This window comes from Amblyomma mixtum, chromosome 3, assembly GCF_055824585.1.
Source record: "Amblyomma mixtum isolate Tamu chromosome 3, ASM5582458v1, whole genome shotgun sequence".
Classification (NCBI taxonomy): Eukaryota; Metazoa; Arthropoda; class Arachnida; order Ixodida; family Ixodidae; genus Amblyomma; species Amblyomma mixtum.
In genome coordinates this window covers 192,111,447-192,129,395 of record NC_143014.1, presented here as the reverse complement: position 1 = coordinate 192,129,395, position 17,949 = coordinate 192,111,447, and the positions used below count along the sequence as shown (strand labels likewise).

Genomic DNA, 17,949 nt, shown 5'->3' with positions numbered 1-17,949 from the left:
GGCCCAGTCTCAACAATCCCCAAACGGATGCCCATAAGCTCCGCCGTGGTGGAGGAGCCCAGAAAGGTGACGTGTTGCTGTTGGTGCAGATGCCGGGCGGGGATGATGTCGCCGCCGCTGCAAGCGAGCAGCTTTCGCTCGCCGCGGAGCCGTCGGAGTACAGGAGGAGGTAGTCTCGAAGTTCCTCGTAGATGACGGCTCCGACCAGCTGCTGCACTGCACAGAGCGGGGTGCTCCACTTTCCCGCGGTGCCGACGATGTCTCGATGGACCTCCGAAACAGCAGGCCAGGGCGAACAGAGGCCGTATGGGGGCGTAGCTGCTCGTACTCGAACAGCTCCGCTCCCAAGCGCGAATGTGGGTGCGCGAACGCTGAAGTAGCGGTCCGCGGTCAGGTGCACGGTGTAATCTGTCGATGTGCACTCTAAACAAAAATAAACCCAAAAGGGAGTATAAATGGTGCAGGCCACCCTTTTTACTCCATTTGTGAAAACATTTACTCCATGAGTGTGGAGTAAAAAGGTGGACTGTCCTGAGGATTGACTGAGGACTGTCCTGAAGAATGAGGATTTACTCCAGTCTAGAAAGGGAGTTAATTGTGCCAAATACTCCACCAGTGTCGAAATGGAGCAAGAAAACACCATTTTGTGCAATCCGCCCCGCCACTTAGCGTCTCGTCTGCTTCTGGTCAGTCGTCTGATAATGGCGATGAGTGAAGACCGCTTGGTTACTATTGTCGCTGGATCTCTGCTCTCTTATGCTCCTTCACGAGCGCCTGCCGCGGTACAAGATATTGTCTTGTCGCCGTTTTCCGCTACAGTACGCTACATAATTGAATTGCTCCTGTGAAGCCTCCAGTGCTCTAACCATATTTTACTTTCCTTTGTTAGTGTCGCCACCCCGTTACAGCCCCCGCTTAGGCCTAATTCTCACAGGCTTTTTTCAGTGTGGTTCTCGCACTGTGTTGCAGCAGATTATGTGTTGCATGAACATGGAACTGTGATAGAACATAGTGTCAACGCTGAGCTCTTGACTGAGCTGATGAGGCTACATTTTCCCTCAGTCACATTGAAAAGCCAAGCCCTAATGAAGTGAATATGAAGGCAAACACGGCCATTCCAAACTACCATCAGGGGCGTTTTCAGCTTTTCTGCTCTGGTTTTTAGTCAAATATAGAGTGGTGCATGACCGTGAAAACTACCCAGCGACTCCTTTTCAGTTTTCAACTATTGATTATAACGTTACATCCCTTTATCTACGAACAAGCTCAAACAAACGAGCTCGTACAGCTAAAGGAGACGACAAGCAGACGACTCCCGCCGCCTATGCCGCCGCTGGGCTTGCAGACGGCGAAAAGAATGCATGACGCGGGGTCACATTAGGGCAGCGCAGTTTCCCAAGTTGGGTTGCCGGCGGCCCGCAGAGCTACTGGCCGTTTCCGCCGCTGTCACTGCTCTAAGAATGAGCCTGAATGAGAATAAATAAAGATGACGCCATTTTGGGCTCCATTTCTGTGGGTAGTAAACAATTTACTCCCATACACTCCAAAATAACTCCCTTATATAAGGGAGTAGATAAAAAAAATCATACATATGGAGTAAAAAAACCTTTTGGGTGTGCGTTAGAGGACAAGCCATTTACTTCCTTTTGGGTGTTTTTTTGCTAACAGTGTGGTGCAACACCCGCCGCATGGCCTGAAGTTGTAGTGGCCACGCGCCCGCCTCGGCTAGTGTATCCGCGCACTGCGAGTTCGCGAAGTGGCCTATGCATACACGTAGGGCTTTACGGTGTTGCACCTCGAGCTCGGTTTGCGCACCGTGACGAGCGGGAGCGCGTAGAGAGCGGCCCCCAAGGCTGCGGCATTATAGAGCCGCAGCGCGGCTTGTTGCGAGATGCCCGCTTCGAGCGGTGAGCTTGTGTACGGTGGCGGTGGTCCTCTTCATCTGCGTGCAGGCTTTGGTCGCCGCGGGGCGGAATTAAGGAGAGGCATTCGTCGATGTCCACACCCTGGTAACGCACCAAGCGTTTCCACGGCAGGGAAGTCCCGTCCAGTTCAAGCGGCGGCGGTCTACCGCACAAGCGCGCAACGCGACGGACTTGGCAGCACAGAGAGACAGACCGAGGCCGCGTAAACGAGCGGCTACTGCGGTCAAGGCCTCGTGCAGGCACCCACGCACGCGGAGCGCCTCCCCCGGCGGCCCCAGGCACCACAGGGCAATGTAATCTGCGTAAATGGACATGTACACACAGTGCCGGACGCCCGTGGGAAGGCAGCCCGGCACCACTGACATGGCCCCATTGAACAGAAAAGGTGACAAGACAGAGCCCTGCGGCAAGCCTAGGTCCAGCGGGCGCGGCTCGGAGAGCGCGTCCCCTACTCGCACGCACACAGTGCGCCCGCTCACTCCGGCCCCTTCAAGCGTCGCAAGGATGGGTACGCGGCTGACATTGTCAAATGCGCCCCTCACGTCTAGCAGCAGCAGCAGTGCTACCTGCCTCGCCGCGACGGCGTGTTCGAGCGCGGCAACAACGTCAGAGATGGAATCAGCCGTGCACCGCATCGTATACGGAAACCCGTCTGCCGCTCGTCAAACAAATCCGCCTCCGCCGCCCCGCGTTCCCACACCAAGTGCACCTGCTGCATAAGGACCTGACGTTGCTCCGCGTCCAAGTTGCGCAGCATCTGGTAGGTCAACCCATTCGGTCCTGGAGTGGAGCGACGCTTGCACCGCTGGAGCGCGTGGTTGAGCTCGGCTGCGGTGAAAGGTGCGTCGCATGGACCTTCCGAGGTGGATGACGGGGGGGGGGGGGGGGGGGGGGGGGGCGCTTTCATCGCTTCCGGTGCTCGAAAGTGCTGGCTGCGCTCGCGGGACGTTGCGGCGCGAACCGGTCAGCGAACCGCTCAGCTAGCTGTTCGTAGCTGAGGCCGCTCGATATAGCGAGAGCGGCCAGCGGCTGAGGGCTCGTTTGCGGTTGTGTGATGCGCCGCAAGGTGTAAAAGAGCTGCCGCGAGCTGCTGTCTTCCTCCATCCTCTGACAGAGCGAGGCCCACTGCCGGCGGTACAATTTGTTACCGTGTCGCCGCGCTGCCGCATTCAGCCGGTTGTATACTGTCCAGTCTTCTTGCCTGTCGGTCCGTCGAACGCGTCGTTCAGATCGCTCTCGCTTGGCGAGCAGGTCGAGAAGCTTGTTGTCGGGCGTGGGTTGGCCTGCCTGAACCTCAGCGCGCCGTGTTGCTGCGAGCGCACTTCGGACCAGGTTGGAGAAAAAGCCCGCGCCGGATGCGGCTGCAGCATCAACCTCGCTACGGAAGCGGCTCCAGTTTACAAAGGAGTAGGTGCGCTTAGCGCGCGCTTCCGTAGCAGTGGGCTCGATGAGGATGAAGTAGCGATCTGAGCTCCAGAGAGATGGTGCTCGGTGCCGCCTCGATGCCTCTGGACGCGAAGGAAACGTCGATGCGGGAGCCAGGTGTGCCGCGTCGTCGGAAGGAAGGCTCGCCGGTGTTGAGGGGGGTGAGGCCCAGTTGCGTAGCTGCGTCGTGCAGGTCATCGCCGCGCGCACTGTTTCGCGCACTGCCCCACGTGCAGTGGTGCGCATTAAAATCACCCACAATTATCTGGCGCGGAGCGCAACATGATGACACTGCACGAAACCACAGCGCGTTCCACGCAACAACTGGGCGCACGTAGACACTAGCCATCGACGTGTCAACACCATCGACGCGCACTGACACCACCACGCACTCCTGCACGTCACTCGTGACCGGCGCCGAACCAACGAGGACGTGCTGTACATCGCGCCGCACAAACACAGCACACCGAGATTTCCCGGGCTTGTGGGAGGGATCACAGCACAGCACAAGGCGCCTCCTCACATGTAGTGGGTGAGTGATAGCATACATAGTCTGGCAGCCGCACTTGGGGCGCCCCATCTTGCGTGCGAACGTAAGTACGTCTCCTGCAGCGCGATCACTACGCGCGAGTCTTCCGACACGCGCCCACGGAGCTCGGGATATCGCGCCGCAAGGGAGCGTACGTTCAACTGAAGAATGGATGGGATACGGGGGAGCGCCCGTCGACTAGCCACAGTGCGGGCCAATCTGTGAGGAAGCGCTGTAGCTTCTAAGCAGCGCCGTCTGGAATCAGATCCCTACGAGAGATCCACGAGGACCGCCTGCAGAGCGACCAGGATTTTCTCCATAAGAAGTATTTGCGCATCAGGAGGCGTGCCACGGGAGGGGGGAGCTGATGCGGTGGCGTGTTGTGCTGCGCTAGGCAGGGACGGTGTCTGGCCGCATGGCTTCTGCTGTGGCTGCTGCGGCTTCTGCTGTGGTTGTTTCGGCTTCTGATGTGGCTGCTGCGGCTTTTGCTTCTGCGGCTTGGCGCGGGCGGCCACCTGCGCGTAGGAGCGCTGGCGCGGTGGTTGGCTATGCTGCGCAGGGAGCGCGGTTTCAGCCTGTACCACCACCACCCGAACTGCCCGCCTGGAGAGAGGGACCACTGAAGTGGCCAGCAAAGTGGCCACATGGCGTTCTCTCTGCCAGTGCGGACAGCCTGGGTTTGTGGCCGAGTGTCGCTCGCCGCAGTTAATGCAGTGTGGTGTTTTCCGCCCACAGGAGCATCCTCGTGAGGTCCGCCCCAGCGAGGGCAGCGCGCAGGCGCGCTGCAGGCCTCTGTGATGTGCCCCAGGCTCGCGCACCGGGTGCACTGCAGCGGCCGTGGTCTGCAGGCTCGAACCGCCAGACGCCTCCTGAAAAGAAGCTCCGGTGGCGCCGGCGCCGCAGATCTGAGGGCCAGAGTGCTCCCAGAAACCGACGCCGACACGATGGGGACAGCAGTCTCAAGACCAGTAAGGAGTTGCTCTGGAGTGCGCTGGGCGTCCACTCCAAACACGAGGCCCATAGATATGTGGCGGGCAGCGTTGCGGGGCGTGTTGACACGCACTGCCAAGACGCCCGGCCGTGGTCCAAGCTCCTCCGCGTGCTCCCATCCCTGCTCCTTGGAGAAGGCCAAGCCGCGGTCAGCTGGCCGGAACAGGGTGGTGCCCACGGCGTTGTCGGAGGCCTGGACTGCCTCAGCTGCCTTTTTCAAGGCAGCATGTCGCCGCTGCTGGGCCCTGGATTTGGCCACCTACCACGGTACGTGCGCGTGGCTGGCCTCCGCAGCGCTGGTAACCTGTGGGGGGGCGTGGTACCCGGTGCCGCGGCGAGCTGCGCGGCTCCCTTCAGGGCAGTTGGGATCGCGGAGTTGTCCACGCTTCGCACTGATGGCGCTGCTGCAGCAGAGGGCATGTCGGGATCCTGCGATAAAACGCTGCAGTCGACCACTGTCGTCACCGGTGCGCTGTTGGCCGGTGACTCATAGGGTGCCTTGATGTCCGCGCGCCTCAGCGGTCGCCAACTCCTGGAGGCTTCCTACTAGCGGGGAGGGGGGAGCGGGGGGAGCCCTTCGGGTCTGCCGCCGAAGTCCGAGTTTCGTCGGAAGCGGGCTTCGTTGTGGCCTCACCGCCGGAAGGAAGAGAAGGTGGAAGGGACCGGTTGGCTGGGGAAGAGGACAATTTTCCAGGGTGACTGAACGCGGGAACGTCGGCTGATGTCCACAAGCTCTCCAGGCCAGGGGAACTCCCCCTGGTCAGCTTGTCTCTCCCCAGATGAGCTGCCTCTTGATTGTTTCTTCCGTGGCGGAGTAAGCAGCATTCCGGTTGTTCTTGTCCCCGAGGATGAGGGCTCCATCAAGCTGCATAACCCCGACGCTGTTCAGGCTGCTCTTAAATCGACCACCCCTCATTACATGAGGATCACTGACGTCCGGCAGTTCGGCCGTGGAGGGATATCGTTTGCAGATCGCCAGACCAGGCATGCGTAGCCGACCTACTCAAGTGTTCGTCGTTTGCCTATCACCCGGTGAGCGCGTTCATACCTCCTCATCTGGCATGTTCGAAAGGGCTAGTCCGTGGCGTAGACCCACGGCTAAGCGCGTCTGAGACATTAGAAAAGCTGTCTTCGGCTGGCGTGATCGCCATTCACCGATGCAGTCGTGTGGTGGATGGAACAAAGATACCGACGGACACTGTTATTGTTACATTTGCGGGGCTGTCCTGTCCATCTTTCCGTGTGGATCAATTTACATCTCGGCCCCTTCAGTGCCGTAATTGCTGGAGGTTTGGCCATAGCGCCAAGGCCTGTAAATCGAGTTTCCGTTGCTGTGGGTGTGGAGAGAGCCATGACCCCGCTGGGTGTTCTTCTCAACACGAGAAATGCTGTTTGTGTGGCGGTGGACTCTCAGCATAAGTGGTAAGAAATTCCCGCTTGTCTTTAATGTAGACATAAAGACAAGCGGGAATTTCTCACCACTTATGCGGGAGAACATCCCGTTCCTCTCGCTCGTAACGGCTCCCACAGCTGTGACAACCTCGCGAAATACTTGCGCAGACCTCGACTTTGAGAACCAGGCATTGGTACAGCAAGTCGAGCATATATCCATTAAAAGAGTAGAAAACTCAGCTAGTTGGTTCATACTTCTGGGTGGGTACAGCAGGAACAACAAAACGCGGACGCAGAAAGAAACACACAGAACGAGGACGAAGCTATATATCCATCTTTTCTCCGTTCACAAAGCTTCCTTCATGACAATCAAGAACTGTTAGTGGAGTGTTTCTTGAAGAAGGAATATGTGTGAAAAATAAGTTGTCTGTAATTGTACATACATGTCTCGATCAAATTCTTTGCCTCAATCTATCGAAAAGCTGAAACAGCTGATGAGCTGCGCTCAAATTTCGCATTAGGAAGTAACGTAATCGTTGTCAATTTTTTTTCCTTTCGCCGCCGCATTTCCTCTGCCCCGTGTAGGTGCAGAGCTCTCGCGCTGCATCAGGCCCGTCGCGATGTTCCATCTGCAGTGCGGCTCCAAAAGGATCTGCCAGCTTGACAGCTATTTCGGAAAGCGAACTTGATTAATGGTGAAAAGCTCGTCGATCACGTATATCTTGTTGAGCAGACGATTGACAACAACGAAGCGCGACTGAGCGGGGAATGCGTTTCACAAGTCAGCGATCAAATCGTTTACAACGTGTACCTCGAGGTAAATCTTCATTTTGTTACCTGCTCAAAATACCGAACATATTATGATCACTGCGAAGCGAATAAGCGACGCACTCGATCGATGTTCTCAGTTGTCGAATATATGAGGCGTATGGTTTAGTTGTTTTGATATGGCATTCTTGCAGAAGTAATCGTGTACTGTCGGGGAGGAAAGTTTCTGGCGTGCGACAAAAAAAAATTATCCGCGGCCATGGCGCATTATTCGCTGCAAAATCGAGGGAAGGTACGAGACACGCCTGCTTCGTCCGTTGGAAAATCACCTGCTGACATGTCGACGAGGCAGCTGAATTTTAAGCTCTGCGAGAGTAGGTGTACTGCTCGCCTCATTATTTCGGTTTTTGCACCATGCTTGCACTTGAGTTTTGTGAAAATATCGGCTTTAGAGACGTGTGAGTTGTGCCGAACCCAAGGCGCGCTGTGGTATCGTGCGCGCGATGCGCTGGCGTAAATAGCGAGGGCATAAACACTAATGCGAAACATTGTGCTGAGTGTTTTATATTCGGAAACTTTTAAGCAAATTCTTTCGTCTTAATTTTCGCTTCGTACGCGCTCCCGAGGTATTGTGGCAGAGGTCCAAATTTGAGTTTAGCAGCAGAAATGTACACCGTGTCATGTGACAGGTTCATTAAAACTTCCTGTTGTGCCAGTTTGCTCTATAAACCCCTAAGCCTTCATCAAGATGTGACATCTTGCTAAATATTTGTGGAGGCAAGTTTGAAAAGGCAGTTGCCGTTCATAAACGGCACCAAATGGCTGCGATGTCTCAGTCTTATTCCTTTCTCTTACAGCTAGCGTCACCATGCCAGCAAAAGCTGGAGCTTTGCGCTCGAGAAGGAAGATGAGCCCTCTAGACTAGAGGGTGCATCTAGAGACTGCGCCACCCTTCGCCTCCCCATATCTCTTCGTCTTTTCTCCCCCTTCCTCTTAGATTTCTCTCTCCACTTTGCCACCTGCATGGCAAACGAGCCTTTAGGTGGAGGGACAGATTATTCCGACATGGGGGTTTAATGTTGCATGAACCGCGGTGGTGCTTGAAATAGTAAACAAAAAATGGCATTTTTCGAACCAGGTATCTTTGCGGCGCTGTCTTTGGCCAAGAAGCTTGTTCTTCAAAACTGCCGCCTCAGCTATAGATTGCACGCTATACGCGCAGAAGCAAACACAAATTTCAGACATCACGCAGCCACCATGACCGCGGCCACTCCGGCGGATCAGGAAGCCCCGCCCCCCGGGGAATTCCCGCGCGCGTCGGCAGCAGGCGGAGGTAATGGAGGGGCCGAGAGGGTGGGGCCGGAGGAGGATATTTGGTTATCAGGAAATGAAAGGCCCGGTAGCTGTCGCACACCTCGATGGACACCTCAGCTGCGCCATGAGGAAGGAAAGAAGGTGGGAGTGAAACAGATAAAGAGATGCTGTAGTGGAGGGCTCAAAAAGAGAGGGAAAGACGCGAAGACGCGGGAATTACAATTTTGTCTACAGATAGGCTTCTAGGGGTTTTCTTTCTGCGTTTTTCTCAAAACTGCTTTCTAGGCTGTTACTTACCTTGAGGAGTTGATTTCTTCACGACTGTCTGGTCTATTTTGACCCCTTTTATTTTGTTGCACTCTTTGAACCACATCAAATGCGATGAATATCTTATTTTTTTTAGGTTGTAATTCTTGGTATGACATTTTCTTCGCAGCCTACATATGCAATATTCCTATTAGGGGCATTTGAGTTGTACGATAAATAAATAAACAAACATGTCGATGGCAGCGACAGGGGACACGCTGACAACCCCGGCTAAGGTAACTTTCTGACTTTTTACAGGTCAGTCTTCTTTTTCTTGTGCCGATTGCGCGGATTTCTTTTTTTTTTTGTTTCGTACGTGTGTTGCCTGCTGCTGCCAGAAAATTGTGCTGTAAACATGGGTGATGAATTGATATGCTTGACGTGTTCAATAGAAATAGACAAGGATGAATCCTACCTGAAGTGTAATGAGTGCAATTATGTCTATCACTTGGGGAAATGCACTGGTATCGGCGAAGCCCAGTTTAACGGTATGAGGGAAACGACAAAAAAGGCATGGCGATGCCAGACGTGCCGAGTAGGGCGATCACGAGGTGCATCGAAGAAAGCTAGTTCCTCAGAGGCTGCAGAGGAGACAAACGAAATGTCCCACATTAGTCTAGCTCTTGTGGATATACAAGAAAAACTTGCAACCCTTCTGAGCCTGAAGAGCACCGTTGAAAACAATGAACAAGCTGTGCAATTAATGTCTGACAAGTACGACCAGATTCTCGAGGACACAGCACGTCATGAAACAAAGATCAAGTAAATTAAGGGTAGGGTTGAAAAACTTGAACACAGTGGGAGTGCAAACTATGCAAGAACAGCTAAATGACCTTGAATGGAGGAACCGTAAGCAAAACCTAGAGTTCCACGGAGTCGCAGAGAGTGAACAAGAAAACCTGCTTGATAAAATCAATGCTCTCGCTGAGACAATAGATGTTCCAGAGTTAGCCAAGCGTGAAATTGTAGCCATTCACCGCCTTCCGGCCAAGCCCGGTAGGGTTCCTGGCATTATACTCCGCTTCGCCAGACAAGATACACGAGAAGAATGATTTGAGAAGAGGCGTGCCTTAAGCACCCACTCATCGCAGGTTTACATACAAGAAAACTTGACAAAGCTCTCACGGGAACTACTTTTTGAAGCGAAAAAATGGGCCAAAGAACACGACTTCCAGTATGTGTGGCACAGAAATGCTAGGATTTTTCTACGGCGCAGAGACGGAGAGCGTGCATGGCGCATCCAGGCTTCGAACAAACTGAACAAAGTTGCTAGAAGCGGCCCTCGATAATTCCATGTTTGTGCTTTTATTTTGTTTTCCTCAGATTCTGCCATGGATACATAATGTTTCTCTGAATAACTTTGACACTTCTGTAGGCGAAGACTTCATTCGTCCTTTAAAATATTTCATGCTAACATGCAATCTGCTCGAAATAAAAGCACGCCACTCGAGGTTCTGCTCAGTCAAATTAAGACCCAGTTCAATATACTCATGTTGACAGAAACATGGTATCGCTACGAAGATGAGGCACTTTGTATCGCGGAATATCAGGCATGTAATCTTAACCGAAGTTACGGCAGAGGAGGCGTTGTTTCCATGCTGATCAGGAAGGACATAAAATACGAACTGCTGTCAGCTTTCACGAAATCAACAACAAATTTTGAGGTATTATCGTTACGCTGCAACAAGATGGTTCTTGTTGCGGTATATATATACCCCCCGAAGGAAACTTGCCAGTTTTCTTCGATTTTCTTGAGTCTCTTTTTTTCTTACGTTAATGACTGCAAACTTGGCCTTGTCTGCGGGAGAGACTTCAACCTAAACATCCTTGAAACAACTTCAGGTCGTAGCAAAGAATTTAAGCTGTTGCTTGAAGTACAAAATATAAGGAACACTACATGCCTTGCAACACGTATTACGTCCAGTTCGTCAACATTGCTTGACTTATTCTTAACTATTACACAGCCAATAAAACTAAATCAGGTGTCCTTGTATGCGATCTCAGTGATCATCTTCCAATTTTTATGTGTGAAACTTCTAGATAAGGGGAAAAAAGTAAATCGCACAGTTACCTGCCAGCAAACTTTACCATCACAATTATACCAATTTCGGGATGAATTAAATAAGGCAGACTGGGCACACGTTCTAGAATCAGATGATCCTAATGTCTCATTCTGCTTATTCACTGATAGGTTCAATGAGCTTTACAGAAAACATTTTCCTTTCCGAACTATTACTGTGTCTAAGAAGATCAGGAAACCTTGGATAAATGATCACCTATTGTGTAAAATTCGAGTTCGAAAATTCGAATGACTTGTTTCATAGGTTTATACAGACCCGAGATATGGCTAAGCTGAAAGAATTTCAACAATAAAGAAATTGTCTTAATAAAGAAATCAAGAAAGCTAAAAGTGCCTATTTTGAAAACTCTTAACGCAGTCAAGCATGACTGCAAGTCTGCTTGGCGAAAACTCAATGATGTTCTTGGCCGTTCAGCTATTTCGGGCTCGGTTAGCGAGCTGAAGATAAATGGTGCGATGGTATCTGGCCATGCCTTAGCGGATGCATTCAACGACCACTTTGCTAATTTACCTGTACCAGTATTACCTAATCATAATCATGCAAAGTCCCTCAATAAAGAAAATCCTAGCAGTATTTTCCTGAATCCTGTTACCACCAAGGAAGTATACTTAACAATGATGCAACAAAAAAATTCAACCAGTTCTGATGTCCATGACGTGAAAACTAAGCCCGTAAAGTATGTCCTCGATGTTATATATCACCCATCCTGTGATATTTTTTTTAATTTGTGCATAAGCTCTGGAGTTTTTCCTAATGACATGCGAATAGCAAAAGTAAGGGCAATACATAAGAAAGGCGATCATAACAATCTTAGTAACTATCGCCCAGTTTCTATTCTTCCCGTGTTTTCTAAAGGGTTAAAAAAGCTTATTCTAATGCGCTTTGAAACTTTTTTTTTAAAAAAAGAAATGAACAGTATAACTGATTCCGGTTTTCGGAAATTTCGATCTACACAACTTGTCTTGCTTGACCAAAAAGAATACATTTTAACCGATATAGATAGTAAAAGGTATCTGGTAGGCATATTTCTGGATTTTACAAAGGCATTTGACTATCTCAACCGAAATCTTCTTCTCGAAAAATTAAAATATTACGGTGTTCGCGGGCTACCATTAGAGCGAATTGAATCATACCTCTCAAATCGAGTGCAATATGTTGAGCTAAATGGTTATTCTTCAAGCGTGACTTGTACTAAATCAGGAGTCCCGCAAGGAAGTATCTTGGGGCCATTTTTATTTAATATATACTTAAATGACATTGTGAACGCGGATAAGCAGGCTAAGTTCGTCATCTATGCCGATGACACTAGCATTTTTTGTACTTCCGATAAATGTACAGAATTGTTTAGCACTGCAAACTCGGTGTTAGCTAAAGTAAGTGATTGGGCAAAACACAATGGACAAATAATTAATAACTCGCAATCAAAAGGTTGGTTTGGTTGGTTTATGGGGTTTAACGTCCCAAAGCGACTAAGGCTATTAGAGACGCCGTAGAGGAGGGCTCCGGAAATTTCGACCACCTGGGGTTCTTTAACGTGCACTGACATCGCACAGTACACGGGCCTCTAGAATTTCTCCTCCAAAGAAATTCAACCGCCGCGGCCGGGATCGAACCCGCGTCTTTCGGGTCATCGCAATCAAAAGCGATCGTTTTTCGCACGAAATCAAGACTAGTTCCATCTGAGTTAAGACTTAAATTAAATGGTTCGGAGATAGATGTCGTCGACGAATTTAAAACGAATTTTTACAGAAACGATGTCCTGGATTCTCCACAGAAACCAATATTTCCTACCGAAAAATGTTATGATGCTTCTATACAACTCTCTTTTTCTGTCTTACTTAAATGACTGCATACTCGTGTGGGGAACGACCACAATGACCGGTATGCAGAAACTTAGCAGACTAGAGTAAGGCAGTTAGAATCATTACACACTCTGCACATGATTCTAATGTACAACCATTATTCCACAAGCTTGGCCTATTGCACATTAAAGAGATGTATAATTACAACCTATGTCGCACATTAATTCGAGAAAGGAGGCAAAACAACAATATTCTAAAAAAAATTAGCACAAATAGCCGTTAAAAGTTCGCCAGGTCACTTCACAAAAAAACCCGAATAATGGAAAGTTGGTTCCTGCTGAACAAATTACGCTGCACAAACCCTAAAACACCGCATTCCTTCGGTCTTAAACTCCTATTTGTCTAAAGATGTAGACATTTTAGCGCTGAATTATAGGCAGCTTAGGAATATTTTTCTCCAATAAAATGCAAACTGTATGTAACCGCCATTAATACTGTATAATTCATAAACAGATGTGTTGTTGTCAATCCTGAAATCTTCTCATAAAATTTGTGGAGGGAACAAACGCAAGAATATTAACCACATTGCCATTGACAATGCCAATGTCTAGACAAGTGAAATATGTATTTTTTTTTTTAAAAAAAGAATGTATTCGTAGGTCTTAAAAATCGTGGCAGACATAACTGATACCAATGCTTCCATGTTTCTGCGTATTTAATAAGTAAAAAACATATCACACGAAGTCTAGAACTATATTGGTTCGAAACCAGCCAAGCAGTGCATGCCACTGATATGAAAAACGTAAAGGCCATGAAATGAGCAAGTGGAGGACAAATATTTTAATTCATCTTTGTCGTTCAAGAACCTTTAAGTTTTTATACATATGCAACGGCCAGGGAAAAATCTCGATGACGCTGTCCTTCGTTCCAGTGTACTGCGCAGCAGCAGCTGCCACCGGTCATGTATTGCGAGCAATTGCACCGAAATTTTAGTCGCAACAGCGAGCACATGTATAAACGAGGAGTTTTGCAAAATATACATTAGAAGTGTGAAGATAAAATGGAGTATTAAAAATGCGAAGATACAACTTGATAAAGGACAAAAAAGTGTCACTGGAAACAAAGTCGCTGTATGTGTATACAAAACCTCGCAACAAGATATTTAAATACACGTATGTCTTCATTAAATCTACGCATCTAAGCAAAATTCACTCTATATAATGCGTCAAACAAGGCAAATAAACATCTTGCGCAATCACAGATGGTAAACTTTACACAAGGAAAGCCGTCCAGGCAAGAACAAAACTTTGATAGCAGAAGTCGCGATATGTGCATACTTATGGCATACTTATGGCTATATGGCGTACGCTAGCATAATGCGACGGTCGGTGACAGTTCGAAAAAATTTCGGGGGGGGGGGGGGGGGGGGGCTGAAGTCCGATAGTCGGTATCTTCGGTGTTAACGACTTATAGTAGGATACAACTAAAAAAATGGCTGCAGCTTAGCCCAGCTAACCCTGGTTATGAAAGCAGGCACGCGGCACTGCAGCAGTAGACCGCAACGTGACTTCAGCCTGGTTATGCAAGCGAAAGTCACGCTTGCATAACCAGCGTGAAGTCACGCTGCGGTCTATTGCTGCAGTGCCGCGTGCCTGCCACAACGGTTTCAGCGCTAACACATGCAGCACACATCTCTCTCTCACCACCGTCACGAACCTCAAAGCGCAGTTGAGGCGTTCACTGACCGAGAGAGCCTTTCCTCAAAATCATCTGAGCCTAGAACGTTGTCTAAGGACAACGCCAACGAACGTCGAGCGCCCATAGCTCCAGTCACGCGTTTCTGCCATAACGTTGTCAATGCCAACCCATGCAGCGCACATCTGTCCCTACCGCCACTTAGTTTAAAGCGCGACTAAGGTGTCCACTGTCCCAGGGTGCCAGTTATGCGCCTTTCCTTTGCTTTCGAAGCTCCCGCTCTTCGTCGGCGGCTGCCCGTTTAGCGCGTTTGCGCTCCCTGTCGATGGCTAAATCCCTCGCACGGTTGGCAGTGTCGACCGGATGATCAGACTCGACCCGACGTCTGCGAGTACCCACTCTCGAGGGCTTCGGCTGACTTGCTTCGTCCATATCGAGACACTGGATAGGCAGCGCGCAGCTGCAGGCTGCAGCTGCTGCGAGTCACGTGGTTACTTATGCAGCTCCGCTCCTCCTGTTCAAGGTCATTCGTGCAGACACAGCGAAATCGACGCCGCTAGGATAGTAGAGCCCTCGCTTAAAAAAAAAACGCAGTTGGTAACACTGACTACGGTACGCGGCGGCCTGTATTACTATCTGATCAATCACAAAAGTGAACAAAAGCAGATTTTTAACGTTCGACTGAATCGAAGAAGCCAGGTGTATCAAAATTCTTGAGCTTATAATTTCGTCTCGTGATTAGCTTCTTGTTCAGTAGCCGCCGCGGTGGCTCAGTGGTTCAATGGTGTTCTGCTGGCCCGAAAGACGCGGGTTCGATCCCGGCCACGGCGGTCGCATTTCGATGGAGGCGAAATGCTAGAGGCCCGTGTACTGTGCGATGTCGAAATTTCCGGAGCTTTCCACTACGGCGTCCCTCATAGCCTGAGTTGATTTGGGACGTTAAATCACCACAATCCAACAAAAACAATTTTGTTTATGCAACAAGAAAAGCTTTAACCCTTTGAGGGTCGAATTATTTTGAAGAAAACTATTCCACGTGGTCAAATTACTTTATTGCGGATCTTGAATCTACAAAATGTATATAATCGAGAATAAATAGTAAAAAAAAAATTAGGAACAGTACTTTGGTGACAGCATCACTCACAACTGCAAAAATGTTCAATAGAATAGAATAGCAACGGTGATAAGCAAGCTAAGAGCAGCACCAATAAAGATACAAATCAACTTTCGCCGCCTCTGCAAAACAGTGCCCACAAAGAGAAAGCACGTTTCGCGCGACTCCGTTGCGATCCCGCGGCGGAATCGAAACCGCGTTTTCCATCATTTTCGAATGACATTACTTTTCTCCGTGTAGCACGGAAAGAGACCGAATGACATTCGATGCATCGAATGCCATTAGGTTCGAATGACATTAAATTTGCTAGTGTGACAGGGGTATTAGTCGCATCGGGACGTTAAACCCCATGAACCATAGCCATAATTTCAGTCATTCTACCATTCTGCTTAGTTTTTTTTTCGCACATATAGTACGTTGGCATTCACCACCGTACCTTGGCCAATCCCCCCGCGTGGGTATGTATCATGATTACTGTGGAGAAGAAGAAGAATGTGATTGTTTGCTTGTTCTTCCCTTTGCAGCGCTTTTGCCTTTGGTCTTGGGGCGGCTGTCGACGTCTTCTCCTGGTCAGGGGAACTCCCTGTGGTAGGCCAGCGTTTTCCCCTGGGCGCCTTTTTCCGAGGTGACATCGCAAGGCCCCCCCGCCAAGCTCCGAAGCGCGGGTGAACATGGATTCAAGGAGGAACTCCGGTACCCCGTAGACAGCAAGCGCCGTCGTTCCCGGGCCAGCGGTCACACTGCTACGACAATCGCCGAAAGGCGGGCCAGCGTCGGCAGACTGCTCTGACGATAAAAGCATGCCATCATTCGTGCTGAAAAGCACGCTTTCACCAGAGGCCCCGGTGTTCGTACCAAGGCTCTTCAGAGTCCCTCTGCCACAGGAAGTTGCAGAGCCCTGCCCACCCTATCCACCTTCACCACAGTCACAGGACGCGAACCAGTATGCAATGCTGGAGCTCATGAGCTTCATTGACGACGTCACGCTGTGTCCTGCTGAGTTCGACTCCAAATTAGAAGACGTCACAAGCATATTGAGTGGCATTACCGACGCTGGCGGTCTCTGTCAGGTGGTCGACACTATCTTCCAACAGGGACTGAAAGAGGCTAACTTCAGGTATAGCGCGGCACGCCTGTGCAACCATCTTGGGAGCAACCTTCACATTCGAGGCGTGGAGGAGGACTTTACAAACATGCTTCTAGACCGGTGTCACAAAGAGTGCGTCAAGCGAAACGACTTGGGGTCCGGTGATTTTGACGACGCCTACCTGCGCGGGTTGCTGCTGTTCATTGCTGAACTGTTCTCTCAGATGGTGTTTCTGCGGAAGGCCCACTCCTACAAGGTGAAGCACCTGGCCGCCTGCATTCCCAACATGATGCACACGCTTCTGCAGTCGCTCACCAAGGAGAACATCAAATGCACCATCCAGGTGCTGAAACTGACTGGCGCCTGCCTGGAGGACTATGAGAAGGTGGGCTCACCCGAAACCGACTGTTGTGCCCTCGACAGTGTGTTTGAGAAGCTCTGCGAGATCTCTCAGAAGAAGGACATTGACCCGACCCCGGCGCTGATGGTCAAGAATGTCCTCGAACTTCGCGAGAGGAACTGGGGCCGCTCTTCGTCGTCTTCGAGCTCCGCATCGGCTGGCCAGGTGGATGACAGCCTTCCCATTACTTGTGGTCCCGACGGCGTGCCGGTCTCCAGTGAAGAGGAGAGGTTTATCCAAGAGGTCCTCCTCACAGAACGGATGGGGAACATCGAAATGTCTGATGGAAGCGGTTACGCCAACAACTGCTGCAATGACGACATGGACGATGAGATTGCGGCAGCCTACGAAGAATTCCTCAAGGAATCGGGACAATGAAGCTCTCTCCATCTCGGCAAAGGAGCGGACAAGAGTGGGTTGGCCGAGAGGTGCGAAGATGGGAACGTGCAGGACAGTACCCAGTGTTTTCTTAACTGCATTTTTTTCCTCCCTATGTTTGTGTGAATTGGGGTTTGGGGGGGAAAGTGTGGTGCCACTTTGTGCTTTTCCTTTTTTCCAAACAAGCTTTCTGCATCTCTTTCGCTTTGTCCACGTGACTATTTGCCCACAGTGACGGGATTTGTAGGCGCAGGCTCCTTTCCCAAGCAATGCAACCCTGGGAAGCCGAGCACCAGGCCGGGGCATAGCTTGTACCCATTTTGAGAAAACCGGTGGGTACCCGGCCGGCGGCGGGAGTCGAACCCACCACCTCCCGAAGCCGAGGCGGGTGCTCTGCCACGAGACCAGGGCTGCGGTTCGTCCCTTCGGGTAGGGTCGTCACCAGGTTGAACAACCCGGATGCTGCCCAGACTGCGTTGCAGGCTATCTCACCTCTCTTCAAAATGATTTCTGACCTCCGGCAGTTCGGCTGAGGAGCCTTTGTGTGCAGATCGTCTGACCAAGCCTGTATTATAGATTTGCTGAGGTGTTCCTCCTTTGGAAATCACTCGGTGAGCGCTCCTATTTCCCCGCACTTGGCACGCTCTGAGGGTCTAGTTAGGGGTGTCGATTCCCGAGTTAGTCCTTCGGAGGCGTGCTTGAAAAAAGTTGCTAAGGTTTAGCTTTGGTTAAACCTGGTAGGT

At 50.5% G+C, this 17,949-nt stretch overlaps 1 pseudogene; it reads left to right on the top strand.

The window, feature by feature from the left end:
* The first annotated feature begins 16,012 nt into the window (after nt 1-16,012).
* On the top strand, nt 16,013-17,478 carry LOC149353080 (polyadenylate-binding protein-interacting protein 1-like; annotated as a pseudogene).
* The last annotated feature ends 471 nt before the right edge of the window (nt 17,479-17,949 follow it).